The sequence below is a fragment of the Charadrius vociferus genome, unplaced genomic scaffold (assembly GCF_000708025.1).
Source record: "Charadrius vociferus isolate BGI_N301 unplaced genomic scaffold, ASM70802v2 scaffold430, whole genome shotgun sequence".
NCBI classification, from domain to species: Eukaryota; Metazoa; Chordata; class Aves; order Charadriiformes; family Charadriidae; genus Charadrius; species Charadrius vociferus.
Window position 1 is genome coordinate 1,814,201 of NW_009646541.1, and position 24,184 is coordinate 1,838,384.

The 24,184-nt window shown below is 50.5% G+C and overlaps 1 protein-coding gene across 1 annotated transcript in view; it reads right to left on the minus strand.

Annotated features, from left to right (window-relative positions):
- The window catches only part of FAM20C (family with sequence similarity 20, member C), a 62,046-nt gene that overhangs the window by 14,434 nt on the left and 23,428 nt on the right, over positions 1–24,184 (minus strand). The window lies entirely within an intron of this gene.

The window sequence follows — 24,184 nt, forward strand, 5'->3', positions numbered from 1 at the left end:
AGCTCTTTCTCATTCCCCGCGGTCGCAGGTGGCCAGCTGACAGCTCGTGCGTCACCCACACTACACGCTGCCAATTAAAACACAGCTTCTACACCAGGACCGTGTCACACGAAAGGCTTTGGGGTGGTGCTGGCGCAGAGCTCAAACCTCCAGAGGTTGCAGCAAGTCCTAATTACGGGGCTTGCTGGGAACCCGATGCTGTGTCCACCCACGCTTATTCCCACAAAGACCACTGTGACTACTGGTATCTGCCCATGAGCGCTCCCGTATCCACCTTGCTGAAGAAACTGGATGAGTCTCGTGTTTTTTGACTACATGGAGACTTTGCTATGCAACCAGCAGGGTCTGAAAGGCCGACAGCCTCTCCCAGACAGTCTTTACATTAACGTCTTGGCAAGGTACTCTGTCTCGTCCTAAATGATGAACTATTGCCATCATAAAGACAACATCAAGATATCCGACTTGTGTCCAACCTAACTCAAGGTCAGAGGGGCCTCCAACACCCCAGTGATGCTCCGGCCACAACAGCACTGACAGAGACAAGGTAGCATGGCATAAAATAAAAAATAAAATTTTTGCTTTGCCTCCTTCATAAATGCGAAAGGGGAAGGAGCGAGGGGAATCCGGGAGAGGCAGAAACTTTTGGCACGGCACACAAGAGACAGTGCAATCAAGACAAGAGCCAGGAGAGCTGCAACCTCGTTGCACACATTCCCCTCAAAAGTAAAGAAATGAGCCCTGAACATAAATTCAAAGGAAAAGATTAACATATTTCTGTTGGGCAGAAAATTACACATTTGTATAGAACTTTCCCTCCCCTCCAGATTTTAAAATAGTCGACATCTTCAATAAATCAAAGAGAGCAAGATTCATCCCAAGCTTTTGCAAACTTCACACATATCAGCACAGCTGATAAGTTGCAGAAAATATTACTAATTAGCTAATCAATGCCATCTGCTTTTTATCTCCCAAAGACTTTAAACAAATCACGGCTGTTCCTTTACAAGAGAATCTTGCTCCAGAAAATCAGAGTTAAATACGGGCTGGATGTGAACTGTGCCGGCACCGCTACACCCCAGCCCTGCTCCCTGCGCTGCCTGCTCCACGCGCAGCCGGTCCGGCACCACCGCCGGCACGGGCCGCTCGCTCCCATTTCACTTCTCTATTTGCTCCCTGCCACCCCCGGCAACGGCTGGGGATATTATTCACTTGTAAGTAAGTTGAGCTGTCCTACAGGCTTAGACTTGTTTGTACAAATTTCTCTCCTGTCATAATGTATTATTAAGTGGTAGCGTGCCCTCCTAGAAGATCATGAACTTGATCGTCCTAAAACCTTCAAAACCGGACACCAAATCCACACTGCAGCCTCGACAATGGAAATATTGGTGGTTTTTGAATCTGACTATACATCATGAAACAAACTCCCAAGGTTCTTTGGTGCTTCAGGTGCTTCCCCCTACTTATGTACACAAAAATACCCTCTGGCCATGGTCCCCATGGTCCATGCCCACGTCAAACAAGTACAGTACCTACTGTTCCTTCTCAGAAATACTGGCTTCTTCTGAATCTAGACTGGAAGGAGGATTTATCAACCCCACAAGCCGCTTCACATTCCTTATGTTCCTTTGCAAAGCTCTGCAGAACAAAGATGTGGCAGATCCAAACGAAACCCTCTCCTGAAATAACCTGGAAAAATCCTTTCTCCTGACTTATCCCAATGCCCCACAGATAGAACAGGAACGTTGTTCCTTGGATCTGACTTTAGCTGGCAAGCCTTTTATTCAAACATACATTTATCATTAGTTTGGTGTCTGCAGCAGCACCTAAAGAGATGCGTTGGTAATTGCTCAGCAGCAGTGAGCTGCCATACCCCCAGCAGAGGCCACCACGTGTGGTGATCACAGCCTGAGGTCCACAGCCAGATTTAAGAAGCCACATGAGCCAAACACACTTTTGAATGAATGAAATCAATAGACTGTTATGGGAATGGCTTTAACAGTCTTAAAAGGGCACCTACATCATAATCTGTATTTTTTACTCTATCCAAATGTGTTTATACATGATTTTCATAGAATCATAGAATGGTTTAGGTTGGAAGGGACCTTGAAGATCATCGAGTTCCAACCCCCCTGCCATGGGCAGGGACACCTCCCACCAGCCCAGGTTGCCCAAGGCCACCTCCAGCCTGGCCTTGAACACCTCCAGGGATGGGGCCTCAACACCCTCTCTGGGCAACCTCTTCCAGTGCCTCACCACCCTCACAGTGAAAAACTTCTCCCTAATGTTTAATCTAAACAATCTAAATTTAATTTTATTGTAGCCACGTTAAAAAAGTTGCTATTTTTCAGCGTGCACAATCTAATCAATGCATTGCCTGGTTTGGCGCTGTCCTATTCTGCTGTGGGTGTGGAGAGAGGCGGAAGATCAAGCTCTGCTCTCAGCAACGCGGGTGTGCAGTCAGCAAGTCCCACCGCTCACTCCGGCTTGAGGTGGTGGCAACTGGCCCTGGGGCTCCACGCGACAGGCTGGGGAAGGGCGTTCGTGCCCAGGAGGGTATCTTACAAAACAACACTGGACCAATCAGTCCCACAGCGTGTTTTAAATCAGAATTGCATTGTAAAGGGGAAAAAAACCCCAACCTTCAAGTTATTTTGTTGTTTGTTTTTTTTTTCACCTGACAGCTATTGAAGGTTATTTTCTAATAAAATGTCAGAGATAATGAGATATTTGAGCAAACAGACCAACGTGCTGAACCCTCTGCAGAAGGGTCGGCTTCTGAGGGACAAGGGATGAGAGCACCGGCACGAGCTCCTGGGGCCAGCAGTGACATGTCCCAAGGTGTGGGGACAGGGTCTGCACAGGCGGCCAACGGGGCAGAGCATCGCTGGCGGTGGCTCTTATTTTGCAAACAGTTGGAATCTGGTGATCCTCTCTTTGGAGATGGATTTGGCAGATACTTGTGACGGCAGCCTGGGAAGCTCTGGAGGAGAGACAGATGGAGGTCTGTTGATACTGCACACAGTTAAAAATTACACAGTGGCACCAGACCAATTCCAGCATGAGGAAAAGACAAACCAGCACGGTACCACGAGTGGGGGAGAAGTAAGAACGAAGGGGAAATCAAAGCCCATGAAAATTTCCCCACTGTGGCACAACTCGGAGGAAACGCGGCAAGTAAAGGATGAGTTTAAAGAGGCCAGGGACGCCTTTGTGCTGACACAAGATGAGATGCAACCGTGCCCTGGTCTCGTGGCTAGAAAAGTGACTCATGCTTACAAATTGAAGGAATAAAGCTCCTCTGATAACTGAACAGCCATGAACAAACCCGTGAGTCAGCTCCATTCCAGCTACGGCCGGGACCCCGTTTGGTCTTCAGTACTATTTGGATAAACCAATGTAGTGCTTCACGTGCAGAAATAATTGCAAAGCCTCAAGCTTTTCTTAAATGTTTCTGTAAACATTTTTTGGCCAATTACTTGATCCCCAAACCCCAACATTAATGCCTTCTTGGGGTTTTTCTCCTGCCATTCACAAACCTCCTCACCCCCGTCAGCCTGCAGGCTTTGCAGACTCTCCAGCATTTCAGAAAACACCGTTATAGAAACTAAACCTTTGACAGGGAAATGTGTATTTCGTTTCCAGGATCCCTTGCATACACCTGCCAAAATTACCAGGATTAATACCCACCAGGGCCATGTATTACTCGAAAGAATCCTGCCTCGATGCCAGACTTCCTCCGCTCCGGAGTGGTCCTCTTATCTGCACAGCAGCCAAAAAGCCAGAAAAGAGGGCAAACAGCCCAACGTGAGCCAAGCGTTGCCCCCACAGACACACGCCGCCTTCCTGCGCCGCAGTCCAGAGACATTTCAGGGACACCCTGTGTGTCAAACCCACGTACCGTAACCCGTGGGAGGCCGTGCCGCTGATTGGGAACGCGCTCCTGTTGAGCAGGCTGCACTCCTGCTCCCACACGCAATCAGGGGAACCGGGATTAGGGGGGATTACGGACCACCAGAAGGAGCCGTGCCGCAGCAGGCGGGGGGTTGTGTGGGTTTGAGCGTTCTGCAGACGGAGCCGCTGACCCTCTCCGGCCAGGGATGTTCGGCAGCAGCAAAACCGCAGAGAGACACAACAGCCCAAGGAGGCACCGCCATCGCATTGGCAGGGACACCGCTAACATTGATAACAGAGTAATTTGGCTATCGGAACAGATAACTGGAGACTATCTAGGTCTACCCACAGCCATAGGTCGCTATCCTGCTCCTTCAGAAAGCAGCTTCCCTCTCTTCCCACGGAGTGCTCAAGGGGTTTAAATACATGTCCTGGAGCCGGGGTGCAGGCTCAGCAGTTAATATACATACAGCGTTACCTAATTGATAAAATGTAGTTAATACAAGACAAAAAGGCTGCCACTCGGCAGTCTGCCGCTGTTTCAATTCCTTTGTGGCCTGGGAGGGACTTGGGGACCTCTTGCATTTGCAAGCACCAGAGTGGGGCTTTGTAGGCAGCCCCTTGCCCCGGCAAGCGGCCGCAGCACAGACACCCCTGCGAGCCTGGCGAGCCTTTCCTCCGGCACAGACGTCCCGGCGAGCCTTTCCTTGGGGGCAGACGTCTCGTTGAGCCTTTCCTCAGGTGCAGATGGGCACCAAACCGCCCAGCCCTCCCCATGAAGCTCAAGGGGGAAGCTCAGGCTGCAAGTCCGGTGTCTGCATGCAGGATTTTCTCCCTCCCTCCCTCCCCCAACCCTTACGTCAAATTGGATTGTGCAGCAGTGGGATCTAGACTGCCCTGAGATCATCTAAAGCTTATTATTCTAAGTGAAGGAGGCAGCCCGTGGAAAAAAAAAATGTCTCTGAGGCAGCTGCGGTCCTTAGGAGGGTACTTTGGCTCTGCATGCAGAGTCGTGTCATCCGGGAGCGCTTTCCACGCGTTTGGCACCAGTCAGAACAGGTGGGAAAAATGCGACTTAATTTTAGAATACATTTTAGTGGCTTAGTAAGTCCTTAGGAAGACAAATGATATTGCTAACACAGCTACATCTAACAGTAGCGAAGATATCTGGTGCCTATTTGTGACTCCTCCTGGAGCCTTGGCAGCTGGCGGCTTTGGCTGCGTCAAAGCGTTCTGCTACAAAGAGCCCTCCCAGGAACCGCACGAGCTGTCTGCAAGAGCCCAACACCGTCCAGAAAACGAGCGGCCAACCCAGGAACGCAACGCCCTGCAATTGAAGCGGTACAGAAAGGACGTTTGGCCCATTTTATGGCTATCACCCGAAGGGCAGTACGGGCCCCTGCAGGGCACCCAGCCTGCTCCCCTCTAACCAGCAGTTCTGCAGCGACAAAAAATGCCACATGCTACAGTGGCAGAAAGTCAGGAATTCGCACAGGGATGTGATAGCAACAGGAATAATTAGCTAACTGCCAAGAGGATAAATACCGAGATCATGCTACTGCACGCCAGCCCCGCAGTGCTTTTCTCCCGCGCAGACGAGGAGCGCCTGACAACAGCACATGCTCACGGACCAGTTAGCTTAATATAAATCATAAACTTCTGGGGCGGAGAGTGACAATAAACTTCCGAAAGAGCATTTGTACATATAAATATCTTGTTACCTGGCACGTGAGGATAGCGGGGGGGAAAGGGAGAGCGAATCCACAGGGAATCAGTATATTCAGGTGGGTTTCCCTCCCATTTCCAGCCACGGAGCCAAAGAAAAGCGGACTCCGGAGGTCACCTCACCCATCCCCTGGCCCCAGGGCCGCATCAGCCTGACCTAAACCATTCTTGACAGACGTCGCCATAACGTGATCTTCAAAGCGTCCTTTCGCAACCCCACGGCTCCAGCCCTCTCCTCCTTGTCCCCGGGTGCTGGCCTTACCCTTCTGCTCATCTCCCGTCCCACTTTTCCTCCTGGCCCCGCGACGGAGGCGGTGGCACCCGTGAGGCTTTCTGCAGCCGACCGATCCTGGGAAGAGCATCCCCGAGCCAAGACCTGGGAATTAAGCCTTAACGCCTTCAGGCTGCAGATTCTTCAGCTCAGAGGCCCCCTCTTTACTAACCGCAATCCATTCACTTTCAATTCGTTAAAATCCCAGCCAGCCCGAAGCCCTGAAAGCCCACCTGAGGCTTCGCCCTTAAACCCGGCACTGTTGCCAGAAGGCGATGAACTGATCTCTTGACTCCTCTACATAGATCAGGGTGTTTGTAAGAAGGCTGTGCCAAACCAGTCCCTCGCGTAGGGCAGCACCGGGGAAGGGTTCCTGCCGCCCCGCGCACAAGATGTACACATATAGACATAGATATGTAATAGCAGATTTTCACCTGAGCAAAAGAGGAGTTACCACTCCTGACTACACAAGTAGATAGGATGTGAAGGGATGAATAATCAGGGTAACTAATATGATCCAAGAATATGGAAGATTCATTTTATTCTCCACTAAAATACAATAATAATAATAAAGCCAGACGTTTCCCTGTTCTTTGGGGCTTTTCTGTTCCTTCTAGTGATCTGCATTCGGTATTAGCAGCTCAGAACATACCCTCTCCGTGCCGTTGCCTTCACTGACATTGTGCTGACACTGAAGTCAAGGCATAATCTCACCAATCATCATTTCATTGTCTACCAGCACAGAAGAATAGCTCTTTTTTTCATTCATTCTTTTGTGCTTTCAGATACATAAGACATGAAGAGAATCTTTGATCAGCACAAAACACGTAAGAGTTTGATCAACTGTGAAAATTTCCTTCAGCAATTCAGAATATTACTTCCAGCTCTGCCTAGTAAGTAGCTGCCTGTCACCACGGGAAAAGCAAATGGAAAAAAGAAATATTAGCGTAAGCACATTTGCCAGGATGTCTCCCCCCCTCGCCTTCCCCACGCTTTTTGGCGTGACAGCCGGGAACGCGGGGAAAGAGGGGGGTCCCTGTGCGGGGGCTGCACCCCCAGCCTGGCCAGAGCGCAGAGTCACAGGTTATTATTATTATCATCATCATCATTACCATTATTATTGTTGTTGTTGTTGTTGTTGTTATTATTATTATTATTATTATTCAGAAGCTGGCTGGAAAGCAGGCACAATGAAACGCTGGTACCAAGCAGGTCAGCCATACAAAACCAGAGAGAGGAACTCCAGCGGTACCAAACTCTCCCTGGATGTAGAAGGTGCACTTAATGTATAATCCCCTCACAGCTCGGTAGCGAATACCGCCTGCTGCGGTACTGGCCACCATCTGACCAGACACGGAGGATCACGCTTTATAATATTTGCCTGTATTTCCCCTGCACCCCACAAACATCTCAATTAAGAGACATGCACAGTGTTAGAGAGCAAGTTTGAAGTCCGGGAGGGGAGGGGAGTTTTTCCAGCACTCCGGGACAGCGGCTGATCCCGGCGGTCTCTGGAGCAGCACCGCTGAGTGTTGGGGGAAGTGAAACAAAGATGCTTTTCACTGGGCTGCATCAGAAGAAGTGTGGCCAGCAGGTCAAAGGAGGGGATTCTGCCCCTCTACTCCACTCTGGTGAGACCCCACCTGGAGTACTGCCTCCAGCTCTGGAGTCCTCAACGTAAGAAAGACATGGACCTGCTGGAGCGTGTCCAGAGGAGAGCCACGAGGATGATCCGAGGGCTGGAGCACCTCTGCTGGGAGGAGAGGCTGAGAGAGTTGGAGGGGTTCAGCCTGGAGAAGAGAAGGCTCTGGGGAGACCTTATTGCGGCCTTCCAGTGCCTAAAGGGGCTCCAGGAGAGCTGGGGAGGGACTTTTACGAGGGCATGGAGTGACAGGATGAGGGGGAATGGCTTCAAACTGGAAGAGGGCAGGTCTAGATTAAACATTAGGCAGACATTTTTCCCTGTGAGGGCGGTGAGCCCCTAGGGCAGGTTGCCCCGAGGGGTTGGAACTCAATGATCTTCAAGGTCCCTTCCAACCTAAACCATTCTATGACTCTATGATTCACGACTGCTTTTCTGAGCTGTTTACAGGGCTGCTTCTCTTGTAAGGAATGACACACACAGCTGCTTCTTGGTCAGCAGTGGGGACTGAGGTGTGTATTTCCAAAATTAGAAGCTCAGGTCTTCATACCTTGATTTGAAAAAGCCCACTGTCTGCGCAGGGAGCTCAGGGGGAGCTGTACCATCTGTACCGCCACGCTGATTGCGCCGGAGGCAGCACGCGCCGGCAGGGACGGCAGGGGGCAGGTGTGCGGGACGCGCTGCAAGTTCGTCTTCATCTCCCTCTTTTGGGATGCTGGTGGGACGGAGGGTGGATGGACGCTGATCCACGGCGGCTAACTGGCAGGGCCTGGGGGCTAGAACTTTTGTTTCCTCACCCAGAAAAAGCCGGGCTCGTACAGGAAAACAGATGAGTCGTGGTATGAAGAGCAAAGCAAGCTCTGGGAAACTCCTGTCGCTAATTTACTTTGCCAATAAAAGAATTCTTAACCCAGAAATAAGGTTTGGTTCATCTTCGAGTCAGAAACCTGACTTGGCATACAGGGGTTGAAAGATTAAGAGGTACCTGACAGCACAACAAAAGAGTCCCCAGTGCCAACGTTAATATGGTCAATGCTGTTGCCACAGCAGGGAGAAGAACGCCTCATAGCAATTAAATAAGCAGGAGACATCATTAATGAGGTGCCACAATGACATTTTGTGCCTTTCTTTGAGGTATCTTCATTAAGAAACCGTATCACCATCACTATTTTCTGCCCCTGGATGGCTTGGATTCCTCTGTGCTCTGCAACAAGCGGTGTGAGCATTTTTGCCATGCCAAGCCCATGATGGCTGTCATCCTTCCCCTTGATTTATCCCTTTGAGGCTCTGTTGTACATTGTCCGCTGGCCATAAATTGCAAACATGAAAAATGATACAGCTGCAAAAACTATTTTTGAAAAGCAGGCAGTGCGAAGAGAGCTCTGTGTGAGCCCAGGTACCTTCAGCCTTTCTTCAGCAAAAAGACTGCAAAATATTTTCTGCAGAGGTTTTTCAATATATAACATTTGTGGAGCTCTGAGAGCACAGGAGGAAAAATATGTGTAAAATTAGAAGTCTGAAGCATTTCCTCATCCCTAAGAATGTTATTTAATATGTCTGGGGTCATTAAGGGTAGGGATTTAACGGAACAATAACATTAAACATATTAGAAGCATAGCAGAGCTCAAATTCCTTTCAGCTTGTTGGGTTTTTTCTTTTTGCTGTACGTGATGTATGTGCCATCAAAATCCCAGGGTTCACAATAGGCTCCAGTTCAAAATAGGTTGGAAAAGGTAATTCCCATGGATCTGATGTATTGATACATAACGTCTTCCTTTGTATTCATGAGCTTCCTTGCCATCATTGCGAGACCCATGAACGCTAGTGAGCTTGTCCTCAAAATCTCCCAGCAAGCAGGGAAATATTAGCCCCGTTTTTCAGCAAAAGCTGCAAAACACGGAGCTATTAAGGATTCAGCTCTGCCCTAAGCGAAGCGCTCTAGCCTCATTAAGCACATGCTTAACTTTGGGCACACATATAGCCAGTGAACTATGTGTGTCCTTGACAGCCAAGCACAGGCTCAACACTTCCTCGGAGCTCTTCTCCACTCAGCCCTTCGCAAGAACGAAGCCCCAGACCCCCGTAGCAGCGCCGGCCGCTCGCTCCCCGCTTCCACACTCACAGCTGCTGCTTTTTGCTTCTTCTTCCATCCACGACAACAACCACTTTGGGAAAAAACCGTGTCCTTCTGCCAAAAGTACAAGTGAGTTTGGCCACGGGCTGGGGGAGAGCCCAGCCGTCACCCTTCGGGCTGACCCCCGCAGGTCCCACGTCTGCTTGAGACTCCTTGTGCCCCAACGCCCACGCCGCGCAAAGCACCGCAACGCCTCACAACAAAAAAAATAATGACTTTTCTTACTTGTCTGGCCAGACTAACCAGAAATAAGGCTCAAAACCTGGCTTTCAACGTGTCTCCTGCCCCATGCAGGGAAATACAAACGGATCTAGTAAAGCTCAGACAACTTTTATGAGCTCTCGTGTTCCAGAAGAGCTGTTTGAGCTGTGCCGGGTACAGGAGCGGGCTGCAGGGACACAGCAATACATATGAGTGATACGGAGCCAACATTTTCCTCTCCAGCCCGAGTGGAAGAAGTTGTTTGGACTGAATATTGACAGAACGAGAAGCGCCGCAGTGTTTGCACTCCGCATGCAGCCCGTGGGGTACAGGCCCCCTCTTCCCGTTTGCAGGTCAGAGTTGGAGTTCCTCCTCTCTCTCTCTCAAACGAAATGTTCGCAGTTCTTAAGATTGAGTAATAGGGATAAAACCTAATACAACCACACCTCGCTATTAGCCACACAATGAGGCTGCCACTTTATGGTGGCTTCGAAGAATAAATAAAAGGATGCTCAGCCTCCAGCTATGAAAGTTAAAAATCCCTTGAAATGCCGCTGGTTTGTGTCGTGGGTGCCCTACATACCTCCGTTTGTACAGGGAGCTCCACTTTCCCAAGGACCCCAAAGGAGAAACCATGCTAACTCACGGCACGCTGCCTCCTCCCTTCCCACCCACCCATGCAGCAGTCAAACACTTGCGGCTTTTTAGCTACACTTTACCACTCAAGAGTTACTGGATACTGAATTACACCGAATTAAGTGCCCGAGATTTTGCAGATAAATAATTACTGTCAAAATCATTAATAGGACAGAGCCTACATGGTGTGCACGTGTAGACCAACGCATTAAAAAAGAGCATGAAATTCTCATTTGGACAGCGAGCTGCTTTCACCAGCTCGGGATCTCAAAGCCGGGACACTGCTCTCCCCTCCAGCACGAAAGGCGAAAGAGGGGCTGAGAGCAGTGAGGCACCTTGCGCGAGTTGCTCCTGCGAACCCCGCACCTCCCGTGTACGGCGCACGGCTGCGCTCAAGCCGCCCCACATCGGTGTCCCCGCACCGGTGCCCAGTCCTTGGGCACATCGGAGAACAGCAAGTGTTGCTTTTCAAGCTGCTTTCTGTCCCAAACCCTGAGAATCTTCCATAATTATGCCGCTGAGGACAGCAGGCCTGTGGTTACTGGGAGATGATGGCTCCCCAGGGCTGTTTCCAGTTCCTCAGGGGTGCGATCTCCCAATGCAGCCGCCGAACCCGCCGTACTGCCGCTATTAACGGTCCTTCATGCGTGGCAAAGGGCCGTGTGCCTCTCTCAGCTGGAAAGAAGATGTAATTGCCTGTTTCAGGCGACTCTGTGGTTACAAAAGAAATGAGAATTGCTTTGATACGGTGTGCTATTTCACTGCTCTGGTAAAGCAAACTCCACGACCTCTCTCTTTTCTCATTCATTTTATTTTTACTCCTGTCCCTTTGCTGCTCCTCCCGCCAGCGAACGCCGTCTCCATGCATGCGGCTGACGCTCTGTGCCCTAAGCTGGTTCCGCAGTTCATCGGTAAACTTCCATTTTTTAATCTGTCCTCTTCTCGGCCAGAATTTTGCCGGAACAAGGCATACGGAGCAGCACGTGGCAGCCGGGCGTTCCTGGCTGTGCACGGGCACCCACAAAACCCAGCGGCTCCCGCACCCCGCCGCGGGGCTGACCCTCCCGCACAGACCCGTGTCCCACCGGGGTTGTTCCCGGCCGCAAAGCCGTGTGCGTTGGGGAACGCGCAGGCACCGCCGCTTTGCCACGCTGAGCATTTCTCAAGCGGCTCCTCTCCGCCTGGCGTCTGCCCGGCTCATTCCCAAGCACGGACACTCCGGGGTGCCCCTAAACCCCTCCAGCGCTGGGGAACCGCGTTTCTCGGCCTCGGACAGAGGATGCCCTAACTTTTCAAGAAGAAACAAAATCCATGGAGCGCCTTAGTACTAACCCCAATGGTTCACTCCCTGGCTAAATTTGAATTACCTGACTGTGTCCTTCTCAACCTCGGTGGTTTATTTGTTGCGTGGGTAAGAGTGCGCTGGGTCGGGAGCCCTTTTTTGTTGCCATTTCACAGATTAATTGTGCTGCCTTACAAATCTACAAAAAACTTTACTTTCTCTCTAAACTTCTCCTCTTCCAGGCTGGACCCCCCCCCCGCCAATCCGCATTTATATTAAGGGCACCACGAGTCACAAATTACACTGGAAATTACACATTAGGGTCCCTTGAGCTTGCAACCGTCTGGCTGAGGGGTGGGTTGAGGCTCCGCAGCCCACGGGGAGTCACTGCGCTCCTCCCAGGGGAAAATCAAGCCGTATTAGCATCTCTTCCCTCTTCTGCATCTCCACTGAGAAGGAGGATTTTAACCTCCCGGCCCCCAGCTGAGCCCTGCTGTGGGGGCTGCAAGCGCAGTGCCCGCTCTCTGCAGAGCGGCGTCCCTCTCCTCCGTTAATCCCAGCTAAAGACACAGCGTTTTAGGAAAAAAATGGAGGTGAGGGTTTTGGGGAGCATCACTCACAAGGACAGCAGATGCAGGATTTCAAAAGGACTCAGTACTGGCCCAACCTGCTCCTCTCAAGTAAAAAAAAAAAACAAAACAAAACGATTTGAAATCTCTAAAAAATATTCCATATGGAAGAAGCAGAAGCGCGGCATGGGAAGGGCGACTCCGGCTGCCTCGGCTGCGCGGGGCAATCCCTGCTTTAGTCAAACATCTCCCACCGAGTGCGACGTGGCCGCTGAGCTCCCATGCTCGAGGTGCAGAGAAATACCCACGCTTGCTGGATGGCCAAAATGCCCCCACCCAAAGTTGGGGGAGGATGAAGGAGGGGACGTGTGGCGTGGGGGTGTGGGGGGAGTGTGCGCACAGGTAGAGAGGGGAACACTTCTCACCGGCGCGACTCAGCTGAGTTAGTGCTGGATGTGAACCGGGTGTGCTCCTCTAGACAAGACAGGGAAATTCGTTTCGGCTAATTTAAACTTACAAGCCTGCCTGTGCCGAGGTTGCTCAGTAAGATAAGGGGAGATTAAAATAAAGCATGCAAGGGTTGGGAGTAAAAGCAGAGCTTAGAAAAAACAGCCCAAGAAAAAAAGAGACGAGAGTAGAGGACAAGAGAAGGGAGAAAAAATCTGCAAAGGATGTGCAGTAAAATCTTTAGTGAAATGATATCGTTGCCAAATTTTTTTTTGTGGAGCTGATTTATGACGTGCAGCTGCTTTTCCCTAACAGTGCACGTCTGGCTACTTCTCCTCCAATTTTTCACTCTGTTTAAATATCTACAAAATATGAAGCTTATCTATTGTACAGTGCGATAGAAACGTGTGTGCACAGCCCACGGGAGTTCTGTGGGCGTCAGGTTTCAAAGAGGGGACGATGCTTTTCCTAAAGCCAAGGACGCTCGTATCTCAGTTCCCCCACCTCTTAATATGAACTGTGAGGATAAGTATATGGCAGAGCAAAGCCATGGCATGATTTAATCTTTGAACGTCACCGTCTCATTCCTCCAGCTGTTTTTCTCTGGGTCTGATCCAACTTTCCTTCCACTCGGTGAAAGGTCTCCCTTGAGCTCAAGGTGAACTGGATCAGGAAGGACAGAGCCAGTTCATAAACTGGGTCCCGACCTGCCCGTACCCAAATTTAAAGGCCAGCAAAGTCATGGGAAAAGCCTCCCGTTGACTTCAGTGGAGCGATGCAGACCAAAGCGAGTCCCTAAACAGCCACCTGGGACAGCAAATACCCCGCTCTTGTCCATGCCCGGATGTGGGGGACAGAAGACACAACCTCTGTGTTTAGTGTTTAATTTAAATACATCCATGATATCTTCCACAGCTCTTGCTGGTATCAAGGCAGATATTGCAGGATTAAGGAAGAGCAGGTGCAGAAGGGTCTTAAATTAATATTGGAATTTCAACTCTGTCCAACGCACACTGTGTGTGTGACACTTTCAGGACTGAGATCTTGGATGATAAAGAATACACGACCCATCTTCTTGTGGTTTATCACAGGTCCCTCGAGTTCCCTGTAGCAGTCTCCCGTAGGCTGCTATTACCAACTGCCCGAGTAAATTCCAATAAAGTTGAGTGAAAATCTTAATTTTATCACAAATATTGGTAAGAATGAAACCTTTTTTTTTTTTTTTTTCCTGGGCACTGTCTTCCATGCAGCTCACAGGCAACGACTGTATTGACAGAAATGCTCAACAGCAATATGAATGTCAAGAAAGTATTATAGGATTAGTTACAGACAGTCAGACTGCTTTCTGACTGAATCGGCTTACTGGTTGGAACAGGTAGGAGAGGAAAACAAAGGAAACAAAATAAAGTGGGTTCACTGCTCGCCTACAGGAATACCTGCAAAACGACCCAAAGCTGCAAAGCAGCCTTAAATTTGCCATTGCATTTTCTACATGTAAAACAGATTTTTTTAGTCACATCTTTAAAAATATTAGGGCTGGAGCCCCTCTGCTGGGAGGACAGGCTGGGAGAGTTGGGGGGGTTCAGCCTGGAGAAAAGGCTCCGGGGAGACCTCAGAGCCCCTTCCAGTGCCTAAAGGGGCTCCAGGAGAGCTGGGGGGGACTCTGGATCGGGGACGGGAGCCGTGGGATGAGGGGGAACAGTTTTACACTGAAGGAGGGGAGAAGAAGCTGTGGCTGCCCCATCCCTGGAGGTGTTCAAGGCCAGGTTGGACGGGGCTTGGAGCAACCTGGGCTGGGGGGAGGTGGCCCTGCCCAGGGTGTGTGTGGGGGGACGGACACGACACTGGATGGTCTTTAAGGTCCCTTCCACCCCAAGCCATTCTATGATTCTGTGATTAGCTTCACCCTTTGATTTCCAGCATTGCATACACCGATGGCACACCATCACATAATTCCCATCCTGTAAATTAGGGATTTCACCCCCCATAACCACTGTGCAGTCTGGCAGTGGGAGATGGACTGCCCTGGGAACCTCGGGGCATCGCCACCTCCTGCTCCCGCCACCCAACTCCGGTCCACCTTCGCCAACAGGACAGAGCAGTGTGAACACTGAAAACAAAAAAAAAGCCCCTTCAGTAAAGTCCTGTGAAAATTAAACACTAAATTGTTCTTATTCTTTTACGCCCCGAGGAGAGGACAAGAGGCCAAGCGGTCCTGGGCAGATAGTGGTCTCTGGCTCGGTGCTGTCAGAAGGCTCTGGAGACCCTGCACGGGCCAGACCAGCCCAAGGCATTCTCCAGTAGGACTCATCCCCACTAAAAACCCCGTTCATCCCCACTAAAAACCCCGTCCATCCCCACTAAAGACTCTTTATTGGACACCGCCTGTGAAGTCAAGTCCTTTAGGACATACTTCCAGCCACACCTTTTCCTCCTCCAACACACAGTAAGTCCGCAAACTCCGTCCCAACTCCCGCGGCCAGGCGGCTCAGCGCCCTGGCCAAATAGCACATCTATTTTTGATACGACCTTAATAGTTAAATCCTGCCATTAGGTACGTGCACCCCGCTCCTGGGGAGGTAGCAAGACTTCCCTTGCATCTTGCAGCACTGGTTTTGCTAATGATTAATGTTCGGTTTTGTAAGTTTAATGAAGACATTGTTTCCACTTATCTACAGGTCAGATGGCAATTGCAAAACAACTCACTTGCTAGATGGCTGCGGATTCCTTGCTGATACGTCTGATTATTTATGCACAATGCGCATTTCCAAATAGATGACCATATTAAATTATATGCTTCTGCCTTATTATTTCATGAGTTTTAATGCTTTCCCATTCCTTTCTTAATAGAAAGAAGGAATAGTACTCATGCTAATGATGGGCTGTAGATATGATTTACATTTGCATCTCTGAAGTTACGGGAACTTCTTTCTAGAGGCATATCAAAGAGCAACTGCCTGAAATTGTTGATTTTTATCACAAAAATAAAGACGAGAAAGCCGATTGGGGCTTTTTTACAAGGACAGTGAGACTTTTTGACTTTTTGAACGATTCTCAGAGATCCAGCAAACACTTCCCGTGCAGGAGTCCGGTGCTCAGCTGAGTTCCCTCTCGCACAAAGCCCCCTCGCTCCAGATACACCCAACTCCCGCTGCGGGAACTCACCGCCTCCCAGAGCCGCGGGCACACGCAGGCACTGCCATGGGCACATGCATGCACTGCCATGGGCACACGCATGCACTGCCGTGGGCACACGCAGGCACTGCCATGGGCACACGCAGGCACTGCTGCGGGCACACGCATGCACTGCCGTGGGCACTACCCTGGAGGGATGGGAAACCTGTGCGGGGCAGACACCACGCCAGGGGCTCCGGTGCGGCAGAACCCGCTGGAGTGTGGAACACGGGGCCGGAGGGAGGAGGAGCGCACGCAGCCCCACGGCCCCGCGCTGTGGGAGCCCCAAGTCCCTCTCCGAGCTGCGACTCCTGATCCGCAATCACCCGGGCGGCCCCACGGCACCGGGGACGCAGCTTCTCCCCTGGGGACACCGCGCGTGGGGATGGGAAGGTTTGAACTGAAAGCCGGCACAAAAGCTCCGCCAATTGCAGGAGAATTTTCTTGGTTCTTTATGAACACAACGAGTACTGCAACGTTACGGCACTAAAAATAACCGAGTCAGTTCTAGCTCAAAATGTGATCAGCCCATAAATAGTTAGATAAACTCCTTCCAGGCACATCCTGTACTTGATTTCCATTTGCAACACGTACTAAAGCTCTGCTTATGCGTAAGTAATGCCTACAAACGGGCGATGGTAAATTTTCCTTCTTAAACATTCAACACGCTCCCGCCTTACCGAGCAGAGGGACACCACGCTGCTTTTCCACACTGGCTGATCTTTGCCACCCAAACACGGCACGAGCCACCGCTGCTTTTGCAGAAGAGATGTTTGAACATCTGAACTGTGGATTTCAAATAGCAACATGTGCTCTCAAGCAAAAATAAATCTGCGAAGAATTTATTGGGACCTTTTATTTCCAAAACTGCTCAAATGAAGTTTCTTTTTCACTGGGGTTATGGACCGTGCATGTCCGGGGTGGCCCCAGAGCTCTTCACTTCACCTTATCGTGCACCTCTGAGTCCTGACCCCGAGTTACAAATTCAGAGCCCACTTCGATGGATCACAGTTTGACTGCCATGATGTTAACTTAAACAAGAGTCTCCCTCTGCGCTATAGTTACTGCAAACAATGTCATCGTCTGCGGTGTGCTTTGCGGGGTGATGTATTAGCTGATGCTGCTTCTGTCACCGTTCATCACATGAATATTCCCTTTACCTGCTGTGTCTGTGTGTGCCTGAAAGAACCGCGGCATTTTTAATGGCATAATTTTCTGGGATGAACTGAAAAGCAGCACAGCATGGCCTGCATTATTTATATGCTGAGTCCTACAAATGGCAAGGAAAATACTGTAGATTTCCTGGAAATAAATATATTCATTATATTGAAGCCTTGCGCATAATAGACTGTATGTCACTGAAAGAATTTAATTGCTACCTCAAAAGTATCTTCATTTTGCTAGATTTGTAACAAAAAAGAGTGTCTAGACACATTTTAATTCAAAACCAAAAGACTCCTTACCCACCCAAAAATATCCCATGTTGATAAATCCAGAAACATGGCCTAATGTTGCTGCTAATCAGTAGAAAATTCTTCGCATTTTTACAGTATGAAATAAATTGTAGATGGAGCCCATCGGGAATACTGATGACAGAAGCCACCGAATACTTTGTAACATCAATTACGACCGAAGGAAAAGGACTTGCACCGTAGACCAGCAGGATATTTTGGAGCCGTGCTTCGTTTAGGGCTGCAATTCCCGACGAGGAGCTGGGAGTTGTTTTGCCAAGGGGACGCTGAGGAACACGGCACTGGCAGCCCTGCGACCGTGGTGCTCCTGCCCTCAGCCGCAGCTGCAGACTGGGCTTAGCGGGGAGGACGCAGCTCCACCGAACCCACCCGACAGACCTCCCGACCCCAGCTGGGGTCCCAGGTCATACTGGAATCAATTATAAAGAACCTGATTTTGGATAAAGCCCTAAAACGGTAGGCTAGGTTCTGTCCAGACCTAAAAAGTGAACCAAGAACTAACAAAATCTCCTTTTTAAAGCTCAGAATTGTTTTTACATCTTCCTTATTGCTACGCACAGACTACCTCCCTGACCATGCTCGATAGACAGATTCCAGGGAAATCACCACTTCTGCCTTCTGACATGCAGGATTTATCAGAGGTCACTATTTTCTGCTTTACACACCCTCATATACAGTTAAATTAATTTCAAATCATCACTGTAATTTCACCGGCTTGTACTTAAAAACCTGCTTCTGAGGCTGCTTCCTCCCAAGAGGAGGGCACCAAGAGGAAAAAAGTGAGACAGGGGCTGTGACAAGGACAAAAGTCACAGAGGAAAGCAGCACAATCCAGGCTTGGGTTTTCTTCCCTTCCCTCTGCCCCATCACACAGAAATGATCTCCTTGCCCCCAAATAAACCACTTGGTAGGTTCTGAAAGGACCTATTTGAAAGAGCCTCTTTTCACCCCGATGCAGAATACATTTCCCACAGCTACACACCTCGGGACAATAACTCCCCACCCAGCCAGAGCTCGCATCCCTCACCCGGCATGTGCCGCAGCCCCACGCTCAAGACGGACAATATTTGGTCACAAGGTGGTTAAATTAAATCTCTCCTCAACACAGAGGAGTCAGCCACGTTCAGCCTACACCGTTCCAGCCAAATAATGCTTTGCTAACGATGGCTGCAGTTCGATGACAAATCGGGCTATTTAAATTGCCTCAGCACATCCATCCTTTGCCGGCGGGGTATCCAGGTAACCGTTCCAGCACGGCTTCGAGGTGGGAGGGAGAAAGCAAGAGCTAATTTCTTCAGCTAGGTGGAAAATTAATCCTGAAGAGATCTGTCTGGATTGTTATGGTCAATTTGAAGAAAAAACAATTTAAAAACAATTATTTTAAGATGTATTTTAAAATGGGGAGTTATGCAAGAAAGGACAAAATAATTGTCCTTCAAAAACGCAATAATGGCTAGGTTTATTTCTGAAAATGATCAAAAATACTTTAAAGCCCTCACTAGGAAGGATTTCTGGACTTTAACACATGTTAGCATCAAAATACTTCAAACCATACAAAAAATGGCAGTTCAGAGTTTCAGGTGCTGCCACCAATCACCTTCCTGTAAGTTTAATGCTAACTGAAATATCAAATACTCGACTGCCTTTTTTTTCCCTCCCTAAAACAGGCTCAATGATCATTTTGAAACCCAGTTAAGGCAGTGCTGTTGCAGACCAGCAGCAGATGCTGTTGTGGCTCCACCGGAGAGGCACCGCTGACCTCCTCGGGAGCCGCCGGGAAGGTTCAGCTCCGGTGGCGATGCCGGTTTGGGTGGAAATGGGGGACACGGTGCCATGTCCCGGCCCTGGCCCGGGCTGAGGCTTGCTGAGGGTTTCGGGAAGGGTTTCTCCAGCGAGGAACCGTGTGGAGAAGCAGGAGACGGGACACTGCCCATCGCCACTGTGCTCCCCGGTTTGGGGGCCCTGAATTTCCCACTTTTCTGTCACTCCTGCCTTGGGTGTCCTGAATATTTTAGGTCAGGGGAAAGGGATTCCTCCAGCGGAGCACAAACAGAGATGCTGAGACAGGACGAGAGGCCAGATGCGCTTCCCTCAAAACCCGGGAGAGCCAATCCACGGTGTCCAACAGCCCCCGACCCCGCAGAGCCCCGTGTCCCCTCTGGCAGCCCCGGGGGGGGAAGGAAGGGAAGGCCTTCTGCTCTGCCCACCATCCCACCCAGGGTGGGACATGCAGGGACGCCTCCGCACACACGCCGGGGGGACACCGGGTTCCAAGGCAGAGCCCCGGCACGGGACCCGGAGGGGAGCGAGGGGGGCCGGGAGGGGACCCTCACCGCCTGCCCGTCCCGGGGCTGCGCTCACACTCCGGCGGTCATTCTGGTGCCACACAGAGCGTTTTCAAGTATGCACCACATCTCCTGAACAGGAAAACACCAACGACTTCTGCTATCCCTTTCCTTGAAAACTATTTTGGAAGACATGACTACTTCGAAACGGGAGGAGGAACATTTTCCGGCACTCCCTCAGGATGTGTTTAACCAGAAGCTAAGCCAGATGGAGGAACGTTTGTGGAGGTTTTTGTTCCTTTCACAGAAAAAAGAGAAAAAGAAGAAAACTGTAAAGTGGGAGCCAAGGTATTATTGGGTTTTAAAGCACTGTTGGCCTTTTGATTACCCTCAAAATCAGATCAGATCACAGAGAAAACACAGCGTATCACCAGGCAGAGAAGGTCACATTGCAAAAGAATGCAGGTAGGCTCATTTTTTAACAGCTAACGTAATAGAAGCACAAATCTTCCAGCCACCAAAGAGCCTCTCCTGGTTTGGCAATTGCCACGTATAATATCTGATGAACTCCGATGTCTCGCTGCTCAAGGATAAAATCCCAGCAGGCAGGGCTGAAGGAACAGCCACACAGTCAGAGGGAAAAAATCTTGTATTATTACAGCAGCCACTTATTTTATTCGCCAGAATTAAAACCTCTTCACAGATAAAAGTGGGGATTTTTTTTTTCATCCCACAAAGCAATTTTAGATTTCTATAGAATCATTCAAAAGCAATTAAAATCCTGCTCCTGTTGATGGATTTGTATTCGTTGGTCGCAGTGATGTCAGGCTTTGAAATTCAGGGCTGTTCAGTGTAATTCTTTGGGGCTTTGGAGTCATTGACGAGTGCCAGAAAATACCTTCCCTGAGTTCACAGATATTAAATGTCTTTGGTAACACCAAAATAGTTTCAAGGCCTGTAGCTATTAAAATCCAGAAGATATTGCAATAAAGAATCGGTGCAATATCAGGCGACTCAATATACTGCAATTTCACCCTTTACAGTGAGTGAATTTTTAGGGGAAGGGAGAGAAGAGAGAATCCAATAACCTAATAACGGTACAGTCAGAGAAGAGGGACCAGAGAGTGTTTCCAAATGGTCCTACTGTATTGAGAGTGATAGACTTACATTGCCAGGCAAAAAAAAAAACCCAAAAACGAACAAAATCCTTCACAAACACACAAGTAAACAACCCACAGCCAGGATCTACACAGAGGTGATTCATAGCCCTCATCCACTTAAAGGTCCATGTTATTTAAACCAGAAAGCCAGCCTGCAACACCAGTGCTTGTTTTGGCTTCGTTTTATACAACAAAGGAAAATGTTGTGAAAAATGTAATTCAGATGTCAGCGACAAGAGGCCGTTCCCAATGGCCGAGGTGCAAAATGGCCGGATTGTGCTGCTGAGCCCAAAACGGCATGGGAGGGAGGGAGGGAGGAACCCCCGGTACGGCACCGAGCGGAAGGAGCACGCCATGCCACGCACAACGGCTTTGAGGCCCCTCCTGTGATACAGGCACCGTTCTGATCCCTGGGAAGGGCTTTCTCCTGCCAAAAGATGCAGCACATAATAGGAAAAGCATAGGGTCAACGATATTGGACACAAAACCGTGCCAAAACATCAGCAAAACACTGAGCAGCGATCATGACTATTGGCTTATCAGCACCGCTGATGTCTTACGGAGACTGGCATCACCCCAAGAACCGGGTGTTTGTGGATAAACAGGACAATGTCTTGTCTTAGGCCACATTTAGTCTACAGAATTGCTGCATCGTTGCTCCTTGAAAGGCAAATGCAGACAAAGTAAGCTAAATAAAGCTATAATCATGCCGCTGCCTGACATAGGAGACTGTTAGAGGCCACCAGGCAGAACTGGCAGAAGATGTGGGCTGGCTCAAAATGATTAAGGCAAAATAAAGTCCCCAAGGACAGCAGCAAAGCCCAGCTGAAGTCAGCACGGGAAGAGTTTGTCCCCGCTGCTGCTGCCCTGGGTGAGCAGGGCCGGGGCCACCGAGCGCAGCGGGGACCTCAGCCCACTGCCGCTAAAACAGAGGCAAGAACAGGTTTCTGTCCTGATGTGGGGCTTTGGTAGCACCGCCAGCCAAAACGGCGGTGCGCGAGCATCCACAGCAGAGCCAGCGCTACCCCACAGACGGACCCCTGTCCCTCACAGCATCATCTCCGGCACAGCGGGGAACAAGGGGGCGCTGAAAGGCAACGACCAATTTATTTATTTTTTTCCCATTTCTCTTCCTCTAAACCCAGAGTACCAGATACAAACGGCCTGGCTCCTGCAAACTGGGATTGAGCTGCAGCTGTCAGGAAATGAAGGCGGCTGGAGGGGGCTGTAGCAGGTCGGCCATTAGTCCTGCCTCATTCCTCGGCTTCTTCCATCCCAAAGACAGGCGGGTTTGGGAGAGCAGCAGAGCCGAGGGCTGAGGAGCTCAAAGAAATTATGGGATCCAGGCCCGCAAGGAATTCCTCCCCCCCATCCCTCCAGATTATGGGGTTAATTAATAACAGTTAATTAATGATGTGTCAATCATCATGAAACGCATGCCTGTGCGAGAAAAGCTGCCCCGCGGGGTGATAAGCGTTAAGGCCTTCCCTGGAGTTATGTTTTAAAGAAAGCCCTTGTGACAATTTCTGTGAAGCCTCGACGAGGATGTTTTAATCCGTTTATCGCAGGATTCAGTCCTGGCAAGAGCCAGCCTCCCACAGGGAACCACCCAGCCCGGGCAGCTGAACAGAGAATTGCTGTGCTGCTGCCTGCAGGTGACCCTCTGGAGGACACACGTCCCCACCCAAAGCATAGAATCATAGAATGGTTTAGGGTGGAAGGGACCTTGAAGATCATCAAGTTCCAACCCTGCTCCATGGGGAGCCTGGGCTGAAAGCATCTCAGAAACTCCCTCGTCCTCAGGGATGGAGCAGCAGGACCCGGGGGGGGGGTGTGCATGGGGAGTACCAACTCTGCTGTGAACCCCCCCTGCCCAAACCAGACACCCCACCGCCGTGCCCGCTCTCCCCACGGCAGCTCAGCTCCAGGAGGGACGGGCAGTGGGACACGAGCACCGAGGAGCGCTTCTCTCCCTCCCCTCTGCCAGGCGGTGCGCGAGCATCCACAGCAGAGCCAGCGCTACCCCACAGACGGACCCCTGTCCCTCACAGCATCATCTCCGGCACAGCGGGGAACAAGGGGGCGCTGAAAGGCAACGACCAATTTATTTATTTTTTTCCCATTTCTCTTCCTCTAAACCCAGAGTACCAGATACAAACGGCCTGGCTCCTGCAAACTGGGATTGAGCTGCAGCTGTCAGGAAATGAAGGCGGCTGGAGGGGGCTGTAGCAGGTCGGCCATTAGTCCTGCCTCATTCCTCGGCTTCTTCCATCCCAAAGACAGGCGGGTTTGGGAGAGCAGCAGAGCCGAGGGCTGAGGAGCTCAAAGAAATTATGGGATCCAGGCCCGCAAGGAATTCCTCCCCCCCATCCCTCCAGATTATGGGGTTAATTAATAACAGTTAATTAATGATGTGTCAATCATCATGAAACGCATGCCTGTGCGAGAAAAGCTGCCCCGCGGGGTGATAAGCGTTAAGGCCTTCCCTGGAGTTATGTTTTAAAGAAAGCCCTTGTGACAATTTCTGTGAAGCCTCGACGAGGATGTTTTAATCCGTTTATCGCAGGATTCAGTCCTGGCAAGAGCCAGCCTCCCACAGGGAACCACCCAGCCCGGGCAGCTGAACAGAGAATTGCTGTGCTGCTGCCTGCAGGTGACCCTCTGGAGGACACACGTCCCCACCCAAAGCATAGAATCATAGAATGGTTTAGGTTGGAAGGGACCTTGAAGATCATCAAGTTCCAACCCTGCTCCATGGGGAGCCTGGGCTGAAAGCATCTCAGAAACTCCCTCGTCCTCAGGGATGGAGCAGCAGGACCCGGGGGGGGGGTGTGCATGGGGAGTACCAACTCTGCTGTGAACCCCCCCTGCCCAAACCAGACACCCCACCGCCGTGCCCGCTCTCCCCACGGCAGCTCAGCTCCAGGAGGGACGGGCAGTGGGACACGAGCACCGAGGAGCGCTTCTCTCCCTCCCCTCTGCCAGATGAACATCCCCGGCTCTTGGCTGCCGGGCCGTTCGTCCCCATCTGCTCGCATGGCACAGTGCCCGCTCACAAGTTGTCAGACAATTTCACGGGTGCCAACAGAGCCTGGATGTGAATCGGTGGCCTGGATCTACTGCAAAACCCGTCTCCTTCTGCATGGCCTGGCTGACCGCTAACGGAGCAGGACCCGGCTGTGCTCACATCGCCCCACGTGGGCACTGCCCTGGGTACCGCAGCACAGAGGCTCCGGGCGAAGCCTTAGTGCCCTGGGTGCTACGGCAGCACATAAAAAGCAGCTTCTGTACCAAA